Raw genomic sequence first — 21,505 nt, forward strand, 5'->3', positions numbered from 1 at the left:
AACACATAAACTACCCAAACACTGGGTTGTTGCGTCTGACACAGGATCTGGGTTACACAAAAACTACCCAAACACTGGGTTGTTGCGTCTGACACAGGATCTGGGTAACACATAAACTACCCAAACACTGGGTTGTTGCGTCTGACCCAGGATCTGGGAAACACAAAAACTACCCAAACACTGGGTTGTTACGTCTGACCCAGGATCTGGGCAACACAAAAACTACCCAAACACTGGGTTGTTGCGTCTGACACAGGATCTGGGTAACACATAAACTACCCAAACACTGGGTTGTTGCGTCTGACCCAGGATCTGGGAAACACAAAAACTACCCAAACACTGGGTTGTTACGTCTGACCCAGGATCTGGGCAACACAAAAACTACCCAAACACTGGGTTGTTGCGTCTGACACAGGATCTGGGTAACACATAAACTACCCAAACACTGGGTTGTTGCGTCTGACACAGGATCTGGGTTACACAAAAACTACCCAAACACTGGGTTGTTGCGTCTGACACAGGATCTGGGTAACACATAAACTACCCAAACACTGGGTTGTTGCGTCTGACACAGGATCTGGGTAACACATAAACTACCCAAACACTGGGTTGTTGCGTCTGACACAGGATCTGGGTTACACAAAAACTACCCAAACACTGGGTTGTTGCGTCTGACACAGGATCTGGGTAACACATAAACTACCCAAACACTGGGTTGTTGCGTCTGACCCAGGATCTGGGAAACACAAAAACTACCCAAACACTGGGTTGTTACGTCTGACCCAGGATCTGGGTTACACAAAAACTACCCAAACACTGGGTTGTTGCGTCTGACCCAGGATCTGGGAAACACAAAAACTACCCAAACACTGGGTTGTTGCGTCTGACACAGGATCTGGGTAACACATAAACTACCCAAACACTGGGTTGTTGCGTCTGACACAGGATCTGGGTTACACAAAAACTACCCAAACACTGGGTTGTTGCGTCTGACACAGGATCTGGGTAACACATAAACTACCCAAACACTGGGTTGTTGCGTCTGACACAGGATCTGGGTAACACAAAAACTACCCAAACACTGGGTTGTTGCGTCTGACACAGGATCTGGGTAACACAAAAACTACCCAAACACTGGGTTGTTGCGTCTGACACAGGATCTGGGTAACACATAAACTACCCAAACACTGGGTTGTTGCGTCTGACACAGGATCTGGGTAACACAAAAACTACCCAAACACTGGGTTGTTGCGTCTGACACAGGATCTGGGCAACACAAAAACTACCCAAACACTGGGTTGTTGCGTCTGACACAGGATCTGGGTAACACAAAAACTACCCAAACACTGGGTTGTTACGTCTGACCCAGGATCTGGGCAACACAAAAACTACCCAAACACTGGGTTGTTGCGTCTGATACAGGATCTGGGTAACACAAACACTACCCAAACACTGGGTTGTTGCGTCTGATACAGGATCTGGGTAACACAAACACTACCCAAACACTGGGTTGTTACGTCTGACCCAGGATCTGGGCAACACAAAAACTACCCAAACACTGGGTTGTTACGTCTGACCCAGGATTTAGGCAACACAAAAACTACCCAAACACTGGGTTGTTACGTCTGACACAGGATCTGGGTAACACAAAAACTACCGAAACACTGGTTTGTTACGTCTGACCCAGGATCTGAGTAACACAAAAACTACCCAAACACTGGGTTGTTACGTCTGACCCAGGATTTAGGCAACACAAAAACTACCCAAACACTGGGTTGTTACGTCTGACACAGGATCTGGGTAACACATAAACTACCCAAACACTGGGTTGTTGCGTCTGACACAGGATCTGGGCAACACAAAAACTACCCAAACACTGGGTTGTTACGTCTGACTCAGGATCTGGGTAACACAAAAACTACCCAAACACTGGGTTGTTACGTCTGACTCAGGATCTGGGTAACACATAAACTACCCAAACACTGGGTTGTTGCGTCTGACACAGGATCTGGGCAACACAAAAACTACCCAAACACTGGGTTGTTGCGTCTGACACAGGATCTGGGTAACACAAAAACTACCCAAACACTGGGTTGTTACGTCTGACTCAGGATCTGGGTAACACAAAAACTACCCAAACACTGGGTTGTTGCGTCTGATACAGGATCTGGGTTACACAAACACTACCCAAACACTGGGTTGTTACGTCTGACTCAGGATCTGGGTAACACAAAAACTACCCAAACACTGGGTTGTTACGTCTGACCCAGGATTTAGGCAACACAAAAACTACCCAAACACTGGGTTGTTACGTCTTACCCAGGATCTGGGTAACACAAAAACTACCCAAACACTGGGTTGTTACGTCTGACCTAGGATTTGGGTAACACAAAAACTACCCAAACACTGGGTTGTTACATCTGACCCAGGATCTGGGTTACACAAAAACTACCCAAACACTGGGTTGTTGCGTCTGACACAGGATCTGGGTTACACAAAAACTACCCAAACACTGGGTTGTTACGTCTGACCCAGGATCTGGGCAACACAAAAACTACCCAAACACTGGGTTGTTACGTCTGACCCAGGATTTAGGCAACACAAAAACTACCCAAACACTGGGTTGTTACGTCTTACCCAGGATCTGGGTAACACAAAAACTACCCAAACACTGGGTTGTTACATCTGACCCAGGATTTGGGTAACACAAAAACTACCCAAACACTGGGTTGTTGCGTCTGACACAGGATCTGGGTAACACAAAAACTACCCAAACACTGGGTTGTTACGTCTTACCCAGGATCTGGGTAACACAAAAACTACCCAAACACTGGGTTGTTACATCTGACCCAGGATCTGGGTTACACAAAAACTACCCAAACACTGGGTTGTTGCGTCTGACACAGGATCTGGGTTACACAAAAACTACCCAAACACTGGGTTGTTACGTCTGACCCAGGATCTGGGCAACACAAAAACTACCCAAACACTGGGTTGTTACGTCTGACCCAGGATTTAGGCAACACAAAAACTACCCAAACACTGGGTTGTTACGTCTTACCCAGGATCTGGGTAACACAAAAACTACCCAAACACTGGGTTGTTACGTCTGACCCAGGATTTAGGCAACACAAAAACTACCCAAACACTGGGTTGTTACATCTGACCCAGGATTTGGGTAACACAAAAACTACCCAAACACTGGGTTGTTGCGTCTGACACAGGATCTGGGTTACACAAAAACTACCCAAACACTGGGTTGTTACGTCTGACCCAGGATCTGGGCAACACAAAAACTACCCAAACACTGGGTTGTTACGTCTGACCCAGGATTTAGGCAACACAAAAACTACCCAAACACTGGGTTGTTACGTCTTACCCAGGATCTGGGTAACACAAAAACTACCCAAACACTGGGTTGTTACGTCTGACCTAGGATTTGGGTAACACAAAAACTACCCAAACACTGGGTTGTTGCGTCTGACACAGGATCTGGGTAACACATAAACTACCCAAACACTGGGTTGTTGCGTCTGACCCAGGATTTAGGCAACACAAAAACTACCCAAACACTGGGTTGTTACGTCTTACCCAGGATCTGGGTAACACAAAAACTACCCAAACACTGGGTTGTTACGTCTGACCTAGGATTTGGGTAACACAAAAACTACCCAAACACTGGGTTGTTACATCTGACCCAGGATCTGGGTTACACAAAAACTACCCAAACACTGGGTTGTTGCGTCTGACACAGGATCTGGGTTACACAAAAACTACCCAAACACTGGGTTGTTACGTCTGACCCAGGATCTGGGCAACACAAAAACTACCCAAACACTGGGTTGTTACGTCTGACCCAGGATTTAGGCAACACAAAAACTACCCAAACACTGGGTTGTTACGTCTTACCCAGGATCTGGGTAACACAAAAACTACCCAAACACTGGGTTGTTACATCTGACCCAGGATTTGGGTAACACAAAAACTACCCAAACACTGGGTTGTTACATCTGACCCAGGATCTGGGTTACACAAAAACTACCCAAACACTGGGTTGTTGCGTCTGACACAGGATCTGGGTTACACAAAAACTACCCAAACACTGGGTTGTTACGTCTGACCCAGGATCTGGGCAACACAAAAACTACCCAAACACTGGGTTGTTACGTCTGACCCAGGATTTAGGCAACACAAAAACTACCCAAACACTGGGTTGTTACGTCTTACCCAGGATCTGGGTAACACAAAAACTACCCAAACACTGGGTTGTTACATCTGACCCAGGATTTGGGTAACACAAAAACTACCCAAACACTGGGTTGTTGCGTCTGACACAGGATCTGGGTAACACAAAAACTACCCAAACACTGGGTTGTTACGTCTGACCCAGGATCTGGGCAACACAAAAACTACCCAAACACTGGGTTGTTACGTCTGACCCAGGATTTAGGCAACACAAAAACTACCCAAACACTGGGTTGTTACGTCTTACCCAGGATCTGGGTAACACAAAAACTACCCAAACACTGGGTTGTTACGTCTGACCCAGGATTTAGGCAACACAAAAACTACCCAAACACTGGGTTGTTACGTCTGACACAGGATCTGGGTTACACAAAAACTACCCAAACACTGGGTTGTTACGTCTGACCCAGGATCTGGGCAACACAAAAACTACCCAAACACTGGGTTGTTACGTCTGACCCAGGATTTAGGCAACACAAAAACTACCCAAACACTGGGTTGTTACGTCTTACCCAGGATCTGGGTAACACAAAAACTACCCAAACACTGGGTTGTTACGTCTGACCCAGGATTTAGGCAACACAAAAACTACCCAAACACTGGGTTGTTACATCTGACCCAGGATTTGGGTAACACAAAAACTACCCAAACACTGGGTTGTTGCGTCTGACACAGGATCTGGGTTACACAAAAACTACCCAAACACTGGGTTGTTACGTCTGACCCAGGATCTGGGCAACACAAAAACTACCCAAACACTGGGTTGTTACGTCTGACCCAGGATTTAGGCAACACAAAAACTACCCAAACACTGGGTTGTTACGTCTTACCCAGGATCTGGGTAACACAAAAACTATCCAAACACTGGGTTGTTACGTCTGACCTAGGATTTGGGTAACACAAAAACTACCCAAACACTGGGTTGTTGCGTCTGACACAGGATCTGGGTAACACATAAACTACCCAAACACTGGGTTGTTACGTCTGAACCAGGATCTGGGCAACACAAAAACTACCCAAACACTGGGTTGTTACGTCTGACCCAGGATCTGGGTAACACAAAAACTACCCAAACACTGGGTTGTTACGTCTGACCCAGGATCTGAGTAACACAAAAACTACCCTAACACTGGGTTATTGCGTCTGACACAGGATCTGGGTAACACAAAAACTACCCAAACACTGGGTTGTTACGTCTGACCCAGGATCTGAGTAACACAAAAACTACCCTAACACTGGGTTATTGCGTCTGACCCAGGATCTGGGTTACACAAAAACTAACCCAAATACTGAAGAAAAAAAAGAAAAAAATTGATCCAAGAGGCTCAAACCCAGGATTTTGGTAGAAAAAAATAACCCAAGATTTTTGTGCTCCAAGGCAAGAATGAACATTATATCAAACACTTTACGTTTGAATAGTTCAAGACGTCAAATAAAGTATTGTTGATTTGTTTCACTATAGTGATCAAAGCTGAATGGAGTGATTCTCTCTGCTGCTGGAGTGAAATTGAAAGGCTGATTGCTTGTTTATGAAGGCGTTTGCTCTGTCAGGAATAACGCTTGTGTCTGTGTCTGTCAGCAGGATCGTTTGACTCGCTGAAGCCCCTCTAATTACTGCAGGGCTTCATACCTGTAAACCAAGCTTCATAATGAGGAGATGAAGAGGTCAGCAAAACCCAGCCAAGCGCTTTCAGTTTAATAGACATTTAAGTAGTGTTAATTAAACGGCATGTAATAGACAAGTACTCTGGACATTCTGGAATGGAGAATCTCACTGAAAAGGAAGATTTCAGAGCCCAGCCCATCAACAGCTCGGGAAATTCATCAGAATATCTTCTGTTGTGTTCAGCAGAAGAGAGAACGTCATGCAGGTTTGGAGAGTAAATGATGACAGAACAAATTATTCATCAGTGTTGGTGATATTCGTACAATTTACACGTATGTTGAGTAAAGTGGGACACTGTTTGTGTCAACCAGAAATAATACTTGGTTGAAATTCCTAAAAATTCGTCGTGGCTCAGCGATCGTGGGAAAATGTGGGTCAAACCAGTTGAGAACCACTGGTCTAAATCAATATCGGTGTCCATTATTTATTCATTTTATTTGCTTAGCAGCTCTATCGTAACAGAAATGATGTCTTTATTGACAGTGCAAGAGCTTCTCGATCACATGACTGGAGTTTATTCTGTGAGAATGATGAATTACCAAGTGCAGAATTTCACCACGAGTTAAATTATACTGCTCATCATAAACACTGACCTTCAAGAATCAAAGGCACCTTCCTTTCTAAACATAATAACACAATAAACACACTGGTCAATAGACTTGTAGTGCATTGATCTCTTCAGAATGCCAGTTCTCAGCTCATGAAGGAAGAGTTGATGTTCCTCATGTTTCTGTTCTCGACTGCTCCCGATCCCGGATTATTATCCTGATTTCCCACACGGGTGTGATAACAGTCATTATGAGACCTGTGAGCATGTGAAGGTGCTCATTTAAACACACGGGCGTTTATTAGGAAACAAACACAGGTGAGAGTGAGATGATCTGGTGGAGACGTGAGATGAGATGAAAATGAGCTTTCTTACACTTTTATTAGACACTAACAGATGTGATATTGTAAGAAGTTGCATATTCAAATTATGTAAAATATTAGATTTTCAAGTTAAAATTATATATGCACACAAAGACACACTCTCACTCTCTCTCTCTCTCTCTCTCTCTCTCTCTCTCTCTCTCTCTCTCTCTCACACACACACACACACACTCAGACATTTTCAATGTTGAATCAAGCAGTAAATGAAGGGTCGCTTTTCGCAGCTTGGCACAAAAATGCCTTTCTCAGAACGTTCTGTCAAGGTTTTTCAAACTAACGCTAATGGAACGTTTGTTCAAAGTTATCTGGTCATTAATAATGTTCCCATAGAACATTTTTATTTCTGAAACACTTTAGTTGGACGGTCATAGGCTATAAGGATCTTTTTTTTTTTTCCTGGCACATGTTTCCTGGAACATATGTATATATTTTTGTGTATATATTATGTTTTTGTTAGCAGCGACGCAGTCATCCTGAGGTCTGGTGTCAAACGGATCAGACCACATCACTTCAGTCTGAAACATGTAAAGGCCTGTGTTTCAGAAGCAATTGAAACTGGAATGAGCCGCGGAGCCGCCCGCTGTGCTGTAATGTGCTTGTTATCCATAATCGGCTTGTGTTCAGAAGCCTAGAGTGAAAGAGAAGGGAAGCACGAACACGGCCTGCGATCAGATGAAAGCTCAGTCGCTCGCCCTCCATCACACACACACGGGAAACATAAAGTTTGGCTTCAAGTTTCCGACTGTAGGTGTTCTGTGAGCGTCAGACCTCTTGAGCTGACACTTATGCTAATGCTGCGCTCCTGCGCGCTCGTGATAATGCGATCACATGACACGAGAGAGGAGGAGAGCAGGCGAACGGCCCTCGCATGTCATCAGCATTTCACGGCTTCTCTGCACGTAAACACAGAACGCTTCGAAACCAATGCTTTCACATCTCTGAAAAAATGACACGCGATAATGATGGAAGCGGCTCACCAAAAACACTTGCAGACGCTAATCAAAAAACACGTCTAGAAAGAAAGATTTAATCAGCTAGAACAACAGAGGCCTGTTCCAGTTCTTCCAAAACAAACATTGCACATGGAGAAAGAGCGAATGATTAGTGTGGAAGAGGAGGATGCTGGGACACGTTCCACACGCCGGCGCCTTTCATTTGCAGACGATCATTTGCGCTGGTGATTAGATGCTTTTGTTGCACCAACAGTTTTTAATATAGTGTGAATTACCCACTGTGCATTACAGGGCCAAATCAGGAGAGTGAGAGAGTAAGATTGCTCCGAAAGCCAATATAAAAGCCCGACAGCGTGCGCTTGACATTATCCGGCTGGTAATGTGCCGTGGGTTTGAGATGCTCTGCGTATGTGTCATTAAACCAGAGCGATCCGGCTCCCGCTGCGAGACCCTCAACCCGCAATTCACTCCGCAGCGCAATTTAGAAATTACAGCGACTTTACCGCAAAAGCTCCCGCTTTAACAAGCTCTGGTAAAGCCAAGATTGTTATTAAAACTGCGTCCTCTTCACCACGAAGCACTTTAACACTCACGCCTGATTATTTCATGCACAAACACAGAGCGAATGTAAATGATATCGCTTCACTTTTAGCCTCTTTTGTAACTCGCGTGGCTTTGAAATGCTCTCAGGATCTTGAGTGAGTGTTTGTCTGATATTAACATCTCCCGCTGGAAACACACACAATATTCAGCTCACAGTTTACAGATAGCCTGATAATCCACACCGTTATTTACTTTCACACTAAATGTCACGTCCGTAGTGATGCTTTTCCAGCATGCCGAGATACTGTTTGCTTTCTGCTTTTGATGGGAGAACAAGAAAACATATTTCTGTCTGTCCACCAGATCAATGAAGATGCGTTTACCCGTTCAGCGTGTGATAATGGATCTTAAATGCCGTGTTGACTGAAGGCTTTTCTAGCGGTCACTTGTCGATCTGTTAGCCGAACTCTAATTGGCCCGAGGAGGTGATGTTCAAGTGTAGGTCATCATGGGGGAAAGAACATGAATGGAGGGGTGTGTGTGCAAGTATTCACCAGTCCTCAGCCTCTCTGAAAACATGAAATACTCCCTTAAGGTCACAATAAAACCGTCAGAAATGTGAGGCCGAGGAGAAACCCTTTCAAAGAAACCTTTGAGAATATCTGAACATGATAGTTTGTGATATTCATTGAATATGTTTCAATAAAATTCAATATATACTGTTAGTGAACATCCCGACGCCCTCCACATTTAGATGAATATGTAAATATGTGCTGCACTTTCCTCTCAATAACAGAATAAACAGAGAAAACAGCAGTTCAGAAAGCATCTGATCATAGAGATGTGGATATGTTTGAAACATCTGAGATTCAGATCTACAGTCACGTTTATTTATACAGCACTTTATACAGTAGATTGCTTTAAAGCAGCAGCTTTACAGTATTAAACATGAAAATCAGTGTCAGTGTCTCTTTCAGCTTCAGTTTCTGCTATAAAGCGGCTCTCAGTGTGTTCATGTTTTTACTCGCGTCTGAACAGAAGAAATGAACCGGAGAAGATTTACACCTCAGAGAAGGCGGAGCCTCAGAGCCACACCCACTTATTGCATCATCACCACCGACCAGAGCCACACCCACCTGTTACATCATCACCACAGACCAGAGCCACACCCACCTATTACATCATCACCACAGACCAGAGCCACACCCACCTATTACATCATCATCACAGACCAGAGCCACACCCACCTGTTACATCATCACCACAGACCAGAGCCACACCCACCTATTACATCATCACCACAGACCAGAGCCACACCCACCTGTTACATCATCACCACAGACCAGAGCCACACCCACCTATTACATCATCACCACAGACCAGAGCCACACCCACCTATTACATCATCACCACAGACCAGAGCCACACCCACCTATTACATCATCATCACAGACCAGAGCCACACCCACCTGTTACATCATCACCACCGACCAGAGCCACACCCACTTATTACATCATCACCACCGACCAGAGCCACACCCACCTATTACATCATCACCACTGACCAATGGGAGGTGTTTACTTTAGACAAAGCAATCTTTTCCGGAAAGATCATTGACAAGCTGTTTTAAACTCCAAACGAACTTTTATTTGGCCTGGTTTTGTTTGACGTCACACCAGTTTGTTCTTCAATATCGCTAGAGGTATACCGGGTCGTGTTCCTCTCCCTTTGTGTGTGACGCATGTGCTTGCATGAAACAGTTCATCCTAGAGGGTTTCTCCATTGTCGCCCTGTCACTGGAGGGTTTTTTGTTTTGTTTCCAGTTTGTTTTCTAAAACTGAACTCCTTTTTAAATCAAACCATTTTTACTGTGCGAATAGTTGAATATTTTATCTGTATAGGATAGAAATTATGCAGATAATATATGAATGACATAAAGGCCTTGTCTTGTCTTGATCCACCTTATTTTAATGTAGGAATGATTGTGGCTATTTGAAAAGTGAATGTGTGAGGCTTCCAGTGTCATTCGCTTCCAGTTATTTTTAGCTGTACAAAAACAACCCGTTATGCAGCTTGATATTGCATACGGGTATTTTTTATTAATATTATACAATTTATTTATAGATGCACTGTTAAAAAAATCTGTAGAAATTACAGTATTATTGGCAGCTACTTGCCAGTAACTTACTGTAGATTTAAATTGATGTTATTTACTGGCAACAGTTTGTTCAAAGTTAAATGAACATTAAACATTAACAAGTCTTTATCTTTACAGAATAAAACTAAAATAACAGCCTCATGCAAAGCATTCTGGGAACCAAAATCTGAAGGAAAAAAACAGAAAAAGGTTGATGAAGATTTCTGGTTCCCAGAATGCTTTGCATTAGGTTGTTATTTTATAGTTTTATTCTGTAAAGACAAAGACTTGTTAATGTTTAATGTTCATTTAACTTTGAGCAAACTGTTGCCAGTAAATAACATCGATTTAAATCTACAGTAAGTTACTGGCAAACAGCTGCAAAACTACAGCAAATTTTTTACAGTGTGCCTTATATGACACTCAAGGACACCTTACAAACATAGTTAAACAATTAACATTACGGTATCAATACGGTATTTAAACAGGAGCCAATGCAAGTGTTGCAGTATAGGAGTAATATGTTCAATTACAGGAGTTCTGCTAATAATTCAAGCAGCTGAAGTTTGTACCAACTGAAGTTTGTAGAGAAGCTTCAAAGGAAGGCCGTAGAAAAGAGTGTTACAATAATCAATATGTGATAAAGCATGAACAATAATAGCAGTGCTCTTCACTGAGGGAACAGGACGGAGTTGATTAATACGTATGTGAAAATATGCAGATCGAGTGACTCGAGTCGTGAAATGAGCTTCAAATGATAAAGTACTGTCAAAGATGACACCCAAGCTTTTAACTATCAATGTTCCTAAAGGAACAATTAGATTTAGCCAGGTTGGTTTTTGAACCTATAAGAAGAATGTCAGTTTCAGTACTGTTAAGTTTGAGAAGATTGGAAGTAAGCCAAGCTGTAATCTCAGCTAAGCAATCTGAGAGGACGGATGGAGGAAAAGTGGAAGTTGGTTTGGAGGACATGCAAAGTTGTGTGTCATTGGAATAGCAATGAAATTGAATCCCAAATTCCTAGAACTATTACCAAGACGTAGAAGATAAATAATAAATGAGAGAGGGCCCAAGACGGAGCCCTGCAGAACACCAGTAGTGAGATAAGATCTGAACCGAGTCATCTACCAATGATCCAATAAATAGACTCTAATCTGTCTAAACAGGATACTGTGCAAAATGGTAATAAATGCTTCTCTCAAGTCGAGCAGAATAAGTATAGATTAAAGTCCCGAGTCAGCAGCTGACAGTGAGTCATTAGAGGTCTTAACTAATACAGTCTCAGCAACATGATAGGAACGGAAACCAGATTGAAATTGTTCATTTGAACTATTATAAGAAAGATGATCCAGGTCCTTTCCAGTAATTTAGAAACAAATGTTTGATTTAAAAATGGGGCAGAAATGATCAAAGTTACTTGAATGGGCCCCGGTTTCTTAAGTACAGGAGTTATCACAGTTATTCGAGTGAAGAAGGAACAGTACGAGAAACAAGTGAAGAGTGAATAATATCAGTAATTAGAGGAGAGAGAGAAGGCAAGCAGGCTTTAACTAAGTATGTTGGATTAGGATGTGGCAGATTTAGATTTTTGAATATTACAGTCTATTTTATCCTTAGTTGGAAGTTTGGAAAGAGTAGAAATTAGAGGTTGATCAGAACTAGAATTGACAGTATAACAGTCTAGATTCGATACAGATATTTGCTGATGAATGTTTTCTGTTAAAAAAGAACATAAAAGCTTAACAAATAGCAGTAGAGTACAGATGAGAGGGAGAAAGGCTTTAAGATATTATTTACAACATAAATAAATGGTCCTTGTATATTCCTCTTCACCGAACATAATTAAACTAGAATAGTAATCAGTTTTAGCTGTGAAAAGAGCAACCTTATAGTTTTGCATATGCTTACCATACAGTTCTTTTTTGTGTTGCAAGTCCAGTCCTGACATTTAAACGCTCCAGATGAAACCCTTTGACTTTTTAGGAGCAGAGTTTGCAAACAAAACAGACCTGGTTTTTAATGGAGCACAGACATCTAGAATGGTTTGGAGTACGTCATTATAATGAAGAACCAGATCATCTGGAGTCGATAGATGGGTGGCAAATCCTTCAGCAAGAACTGAAACATTAATGTTCTTAATGTTCCGAAAATGTAATAGAACAACATGGATTAATCTTAAATACAGGTAAATGAGCAATGAAAGACACCAGCAGATGATCTGAAATCTGCAATTATGAGAAGTTACACCTGAACAACACACAAGATCCAGCGTATGACCTTCTGAATGAGTAGGAGAATTAATAAATTGTTGTCAGCCAAAGCCATCAGACATAATAGAAAATCACTTGTACTGTACATACACTACCTTCATTATCAATACGAATGTTAAAATCAATGAACATAGAGAAGTTAAAAATGCAGAAAGTTCCTGTTAAAAAAACAAAACAGTATTGGCCTTCAGAGGACGGTATACTGCAGCAAGAATCGTAGGAATCGACCCATTCATTTGCAGAGCAGGAGACTCAAATTAAGTACAGTATATTCTGGCACAGATATATCCGAAACTTTCCACTTCTCATATTATATTTCTAGACCCCAACATGGCCTGAGGCATGGGGTTTGCTGGTGTAAACATAGCCTGGAGGAGCAGAATGACTGAGTTGAGAAAAGTTGTTACTTTGTTGCTTTGTTTTAAATGACTAAGCTGAGAAAAGTTGTTACATTGTTTTGAATGATTTCGTTGAGAAGTTGTTACTTTGTTGCTTTGTTTTGAATGACTAAGTTGAAAAAAGTTGTTACATTGTTACTTTGTTTGTCTCAGTCAGAAAGTCCAGCTTATGGTGAGATAACAAACATACTCAATAGAACCTTTGTTGGAAAGCCAAGTATTTCCATTATTCCCAGTATTTGTGTCGGCTGACCTGACTATGCTGTGGTCCACAGCCCGTGGATATTTCTTTGAAGGACGAGGATTGGAAGACCAAAATGTCGGTATTGCCGTTGAAGGGTAAATTTTGTAACTTCATCGGCACCCCCAATGAATGTGTTTGCGGAGTGGTTTATGATGTCCTGGTGAAAGTGCAGAGCTCACAGACAATTCCCTCACCGTATACTGAAGAATCAAAACCACAGGACGAAAGACAGTAGAAAGGATAATCCAGATGAATGCAATCCAAGTAGGAAGTTTAGTGATCATCATATTCCCAATAAGCAGACAGTCTGACAGGAAATATTTTCCCAGGTATCAGGCAGGCAGGGCTCTCATTAGTATCGCAAATTTATGTCAGTAAAACAGCCGAAACAGGTAAATAAAACAGCACAATAAAATCATAAGAACAACAGTATCCTCCTCAGCAGCGACAGCTAACTGCACCGTTCACTCCCAAAGTTTATTATTGTGATCATAAAAACACTGGTTTATAGCACAATTACTTTTACCGTTTACTGCACTTTGTTATTCACCTACTTAAGTCTCACACATTCACAGAAAAAAGCTTACTTTTGCATCGATAATATCATGCTAAATGTTTTTCTCACGCAGTAAAAATCGGTTGTTAATCGTGAAAAGATTTCAGAATGGGAATTATCATATTGAGGATCATCACGTTCTGAGCCTCTAATACAGCGGAATATGGAGCACGTGCAGTTCTCGCGCAGCGATGCATCACACACATGCATGTCCCATGACAGTGAAGGATGCTGGGACACCGTTCTCCATCTCATCACCTGAGCTTCCAGCACAGCCTCATCTATATGAGGCCGTTTATTACCCTGAACTGCTCCCACCGGCAGCCTTTATGCTGTAATAACCCACCTATGCTTGGCTTATCATATTCAAGCCTCCCACAATTAAATGCAACCCTTGTCATTTGGGCACTTGGGGAAATCTGGCGGATAGTTCTGGAGAGAGCGAGTAGATTAAAAAGCCTGGGTTTGTTTTACATAAAGGCTGGTTCTGTCAGGACGCAGCAGGGCAGAGCGAACGCCGTAATAAATCACTCGGTCCACAGGCCTTCTGCTGACGCCACACTTTCTGCTTTCACATGTGACCTCACTACAGTATTTCACACCAGCACGCCGTGATGGATTCGCTCTGGTTTACATTTCTGGAGAACAAAAGGACATCAAGATGATCTTGTTGTCACTCTCAGTGTGCATTTGTGCTTATTTTATGTGCTTCAGCACGTTTCTCCTCTATTGATCAGGCTTCATAAGCAGAAGAAGAGATCTTTTGTCATATATGCAAACATACATTTGTGCCCTACTTTTTCCTAAAAGATTTTTTTAGACCAAGCTAAATTCATGTTGTATTTGATGGTGCACAATTGCCCAGTTAAAAGCACCTTGGACCTCTTTAACACACAATCGACAAGCATCCAATAGGATAATATTTATATTATAATTTGCATACTATCTATTAGAGTGGGTATACAGTAGCTAAAAATTGTAGCATGGTTTGAATAATTGTGTATAACATTACTGGCTCACACTTTATTTTAAGGTGATGTTATAGTGTAATTACACAAGTACTGAATATTATTTATAATCTTATGATGAATTATGTACATGAAACACTATACAAGTAGTGTAGCTAAACCCCAGCCAGACAATGGTGAAGCGTACTGATATTTCAAAAAGCTTTTATTTTCTTACACCCTTTTCTTCTTGAAACACTGTAAGAGCTACAGGACAGATAAATAAAATAAAATGAGCTCTTACAAACCCAAACATTAGCTGAAGGCCACATTAAACAATATATTGTATATATATATAACAATATATAACAACATTACAAATAGCCATTTATAAAACCCTTTTTATGATGTTACCTCAATCAGTATTAACAATGCTGAAAAGCTTATGTTAACATAACTTCACATGACAAGTGATACACATTTAAACACTTCTTCAAGTCGAAAAAATTAACCTAAATATTAATGCACATAAACATTAAACAAACTAAACACAATACCTTGTTCCCGTTCCAGCTAGGTGCTTAATTATCCCCTCCTTTTCTTTAGAACTTTACGATTTCAGAGTGTTTTAGAGCGACATGAGATTTTTCCTCCTTTCTTCCGTGTGTGCGTCTCACTAACAAGTCCCACCTTTCTAGATGCGAAATTAACGTTCCACTATGGAGGCGGAAATAAAGGACTCATTACATTAACAGAGGAGACTAATAAAATAAAACTCAGGAGTAATTACCTTATTTACTCTCTTCTGAGAGTTAGTTACAAGTAGGGTTAGGGTTTGGTTTAGAGTTAGTTGCTTGAAATAATGCATAATGTACTGTTATTACTATAGTAACTACTGTGTACTTACTGTAGTGTAATGTGTGTAACTGTCATGTCGAAACAAAGTGTGGTAACACTTTATTTTACAGTGTCATTGTTACACGTGTTACATGTAGTTACTATAGTATGATTCATTCATTCATCAATATTTGTTTCAATATTCAGTATGTCAACAGAATTGGACACCTACTGAATGATTTGGTGAGAAGACGATGCATCTAAACAGTATCTCTGAACATGAGACTCACTCAGACTCAGAATAAGTTTATGTATTTGTACAATAATTGATCTGAAAAATGAGGTTTCCTCTTAGAAACACTTGTAACAGACATCCGTTCGCTGCAGTGGAGGCTGATGTGTGTTTCGACACGGCTGGCAGCGCTCTGGTCCGATCGAGCTGTGTTTACGCTCATAACAGGAGCTAATGAAGTCCTCCTGATGGAAGGCAGAGCTCATCATTAACATCCTCTCAGAGTGTGTGAGCGGGTGAAAGACCTCTCTCTTTGTCTGCCTTCTTTGGCTGTAATTGTGTGTCATGTGTTAAAGGAATTAGTCAGCCGCGATCCTCAGTCCACTAATGACGTCGTGTGTCTGAGACACCAAATCACACTAAACAAAGATCCAGCCGACGGCCAGACAAACCGAGACGCTGATGAAGTTCACTCTTAAAAATAACAGTGTTTTATTGGCATTGATGGTTCCATGAAGAACCTTTAACATCCATTGATTCTTTCTATTGCACAAATGGTTCTTTAGATTCTTTAGATTGGTAAAATGTTCTTCACACTAAGAACAAAAGTGGGGAAACCGAAATGGTTCTTCTATGGAGAAAATCCCCTTTTGGAACCTTTATTTTTAAAAGAGAACCTATTAAGATTATTTTCCTCATATTCTCCATTGTTGCGGCTCCTCTCTTCCCAGTCTGTCAGTAACGCTCTGTTTACTTCCTGTCTCTATGAAGCCCCTCCTTCTGAAAAGCAGACTGTGCTCTGATTGGTCGGCTGGAGCAGTGTGTTGTGATTGGTCGAGCGCTTCGAGTGTGTTTGGGAAACGTCCCGCCCCTTTCCATAACCGCCAGTTTAACACACTACTAACTAACTCAACCAGGCCCCGCCCCTTTATTCTGCGTATGAATTATTATAATGAGGAATAGTGTGACGTGTTACACTGATATAGAGAAGAACTGGAGCTTTTTCATGATCAAACAGCAACATCACACGCTAAAGACAGATGAACATGGACAAAAAAGCAGAATAGATGCTCTTTAGGAGCGTTTTATATCACAATCCCAAGTTCACAATCAGCAGATGCACTTTTCTTATAAATTTATTAGCGTTCCCTCGTGGGTCGCGTGTGGGATTATCTCATTTAGCACACTTCCTAAAATCCTGCGTAAACATTTACAATTAATTTGCGCTGCCTGCAAAGCTTCTGTTTTACATAAAGCTGATCAAATGAAGTTGTTTGCCGCAGTTTTTCAGTCTGTCGGCAGAAGGAAAGCGTCTTCCCTGTGGAAATGACACCGGATAGCAGCTCTTCCGGGTATTAGCGTGTCCTCCTGTCCGTCAGTCTGGAGAGCGCCTGTGTTATTCGCGCGCCGGCCCCTGCGACGGCTTTGAACCTGCCAGACGGCTCCACGCCACGCCAAACAGCCCAAGTGATTTGTATTACAATAATCCTTTAATTACTTCATGGCAAAATGTCTATAACACATTAAGTCATTGAGTGCAGCCGTCGCAGGGAAAGGCGGAGAGATCTTGTTTTGCATAAAGTCTTTAGCTAAGTCCCGCGTCTTTGGCTCCCTCTGTTTTGATAGCTAATATATCAGCCGGGGAATAATCCGGCCTACATTTCCAGGATATTTTTACAGACGCCGGCCTCTGTGAATGCGTATCATCCGCGGGGCCTTTAATGTTGCGATTGCAGAAGCTCGTCGACACGCGAGGACACAGAATTAAGCACAATAGTGTGATTTCGCACTGCATAAAGAGATGCTGGAGACATTATGAGCCACTGATCTGCAACACCAGACTCTTCACTTCAAGCCTGAGATATAATGCATTGTAAAAGTATTTTAATGCATTGATTATGCCAGTGTAATGCAACTTATAATGCATTGTAGGATCTTGTGAATCACTGTAATGGATTAAATGCATTAAAACACATGATAAACAACCAATTTCAGAATTCAGGAATCTGTAAATATTATAATGCATCGTATGATCTTGTGAATCACTGGATTAAATGCATTAAAACACATGATAAACGACCAATTTCAGATGTAAGGAATCTGTTAATATTATAATGCATTTTAACTTATTGATGAAAATATATAATGCATTACAATCAAATATGCATTTTTTTATGCATTGCACATAAAGGAAAGTGTTGCTGACTCTTCTAACACGAGCACAATGATACTCTGGGTTCAGTAACACGAGCTCTCCAATAAAACATGCATATATTTATCATCTGCATCTCTCTCTGAAGAAGAGCAGCTGATTGGAGGAAGGGCTGTGAGCATGTGACCTCTGACCTATCACTGCGTCCAACCAGAGGTCTGATAATAGTATTCAAAAGGAAGATTTTGGAAAGCATATTCACTATAGCAGTGGTTCTCAACCAGGAATAGACGTTAAAACAGCTAAAAATGTACTGTATAGCTTCATTTTATTCATTATTTTATATGTATATTGATTTATATATCTGAGACCAGTCTTGGAAATTAAAATCTTTAGTCATTTAATGGGTTAAGTCATGTAAATGCTTTGGTAATAAAAGGTGTAAAGCATCAAGAACAATCCAATTGAATTCTTTATGATTATTTAATGTAATTATTTTACTACAGCGTCACTCCTATAGTTTGTGTAAATAAAAAGGCTGATAATAAGCAGATTTGTCTTTGGATATCATAAATCATCGAGAAGCACTGCTGATCATCTCTGAAGAGCTTCTTCTTGACGAAGACTGTGACGGATCCAAATGTCTGTGATGCTCGTAGAGTTGTTCATCTGCTGCTCATATGCATGGATGCGAGTGCATAATGAAGACCAATTACAGTGTTTCCATGGCACGCAAACGCACTGGTGTCAGCTTTAATGCTCCTGTGTGTCTTGAAGAGGGCGAATCAAACACCAGCATGTCATCTTAATATTCAGAGCTTCTTTCTGAGTTTAATTTCCACCACAGATATGTTGTTTCTGGACATTTCCAGCCGATACGGTCCTTCAGCATGACATTCATGAGGAGTTCCCGTGAACCGAGTTTCTGCACACCACTGAGATCAGAGATGGGACGTAACCTTCTACATTTACTCCAGTACATTTTTGAAAAATTAGTGCTTTTAAGGGTAGATTTAAATGTGGGTACTTTTACTTTAACTTGAGAACATTTCTAATAAAAAAACTGTTCTTCCTTTCATTACTTTATATGAAATCTTTAGATGAAATGCCAGAAATAATGCTAGTCTCTTCTGTGTTTGTTGCAATGATATCTAATTATGATAATAATATAATATTTAAATTAATTAAATATGATCTATCTAATGTTATTGTATATGTTTTGGGGGGGGGGGGGGGGGGGGTATATGCCCTCTAATATAGGCTTCATCCCCCTGAAGCTCAACAAAACAAGATGTTGGGGATTCAAAGAAAATAGTCTAAAGCGTTACCTGTAAATATAAAAATGCATTTCTAGATCTATCTAGTCGAATTAAATACGCTATAATACGCGCTCATTCAGCGATGAGCATTTATTGCATGGACGGAGAACATAATGTGTTTAAAGTGCATGAACACAGTTGAGTTGAATGATAACATTTGCCCTCTTTAATGCTGTTAAACTGAATGTACAAAACAAACTGTTTGCTGAAAATACCCACAACTATATATACAGTGCTATGCATAAGTTTAGACACCCATGCTAAAGTTGACTAAAAAGAGGAATAAAAAATCATCTTTTGGAAATTGAACTTAATGCCTTAATTAAAAAAAAAAAAGGAAAATTCCAACCTTTAAGGACACCAATAAAATAGCCTCACATCATCACATAGCCTTCACCATACCTAGAGATTGGCATGGTTTTATTTCAGTTAGCCTAATAGCTGGTTTGATTTGCATTGAGAGATGATCTTATGGAAAGTACCCCATGCCAATCTCTAGGTATGGTGAAGGCTATGTGATGATGTGGGGCTATTTTAATTCCAAAGGCCAAGGGAACTTTATCAGGATGCATAGTATCCTGGATCCATGAAATAACTGGCCTTTAAAAATAAAAATCTGCCTGCCTCTATGGGAATTTAACATAGGGGTGTCCAGACTTATGCACCCTGTATTTTTTAGGAAGAACATTTATTTATTTACGATACATTATTCATTCACAAAGAAAATTGGTGTCCTTAAAGGTTGGAATTTTCCTAATTTTTAATTAAGGCATTAAGTTCAATTTCCAAAAGATGATTTTTTATTCCTCTTTTTAGTCAACTTTAGCATGGGTGTCTAAACTTATGCATAGCACTGTAAGTGTGTATATATATATATATATATATATATATATATATGTGTGTGTGTGTGTGTGTGTATACATAACTGACATTGTATATAAATATAAATATTTTATATATATAAAAAAAAAATCTTAAACATATATATGCATGTGTGTGTATTTATACATACCAAATAATTATACACAGTATATAATTATACCCATATATTATGAAAACTCAGACTTTTGTTTTGGATGCGATTAATCATGATTAATCGTTGTCCAGCACAATTTTTTGGATACTCTACTCACCTCTGCTTGAAATACAGCGCATCTGTCATATGAAGCAGGACCGCGGCCGCAAGGAGAAAACACAGTAAAACATGCAAAAAAAATATATATATACAAATTAGATTAATCGAATTAAAAAATATATATATTCATAAAAATATTAATTAAATGAAATGTTTGATATAAATAAACATGATATAAATAAATAAAATGAAATATTTAAATAAATAAATAAATAATAATACTTAATAATAATAGCCCCAAAGTATTAAAAAAACGGGCCAATGAATATTGGCGAGTGAGATTTGCATGGCGAGTCACTCTTACCCGGACACACGGGTATATAAGGCCGTCTAGCACTCACTCGTTCAGGTTCTGCTGAGGAGCCCAGACAGGAGCAGATCAGCTGTAGTTCAGGGCTGTGGCAGGAGGAGCGTTACATCTCCGTTACCGCTTTCATGGAACCAGTGTTATATCAGTAACCGGCACATTCCCGTTCAGTCAGTCACATTCAAAGATTGTCGAATCTCGCAGAGGTAATAGGTTTTGAGTGCCAATGCCCAAGAGTAAGCAACACCCCGAGTGGACACACATGACACACGAGGGGGACTGGCTCGTCCTGGGACTGGTCATCAAGGTGATGGCATCCAATATCCAGAGGGCCAACCTCTGTTTGGAGACACCCTTTCGCTTCTGCTGGCCTCCAAAGCAGACAAAGAGCTGCTCAGAGCTTCTGAAGCTAGTCCACGTAAATACACAGTTCACGAATGGGACACAACAGCACTTACAAATTCACCACCTGGTCCCTGAAGGGAGTGGGACTAGCTCCATGTAATGTAATGGGCGTGAGACAGACTAAACAATCAAATTACACTCACACTGACATTGTATTCAATTCAGTTCAATTCAATTCAAATTTATTTGTATAGCGCTTTTCACAATACATATTGTCTCAAAGCAGCT

This window comes from Abramis brama, assembly GCF_963993115.1.
Source record: "Abramis brama genome assembly, chromosome: 21".
In the NCBI taxonomy this organism is placed as follows: Eukaryota; Metazoa; Chordata; class Actinopteri; order Cypriniformes; family Leuciscidae; genus Abramis; species Abramis brama.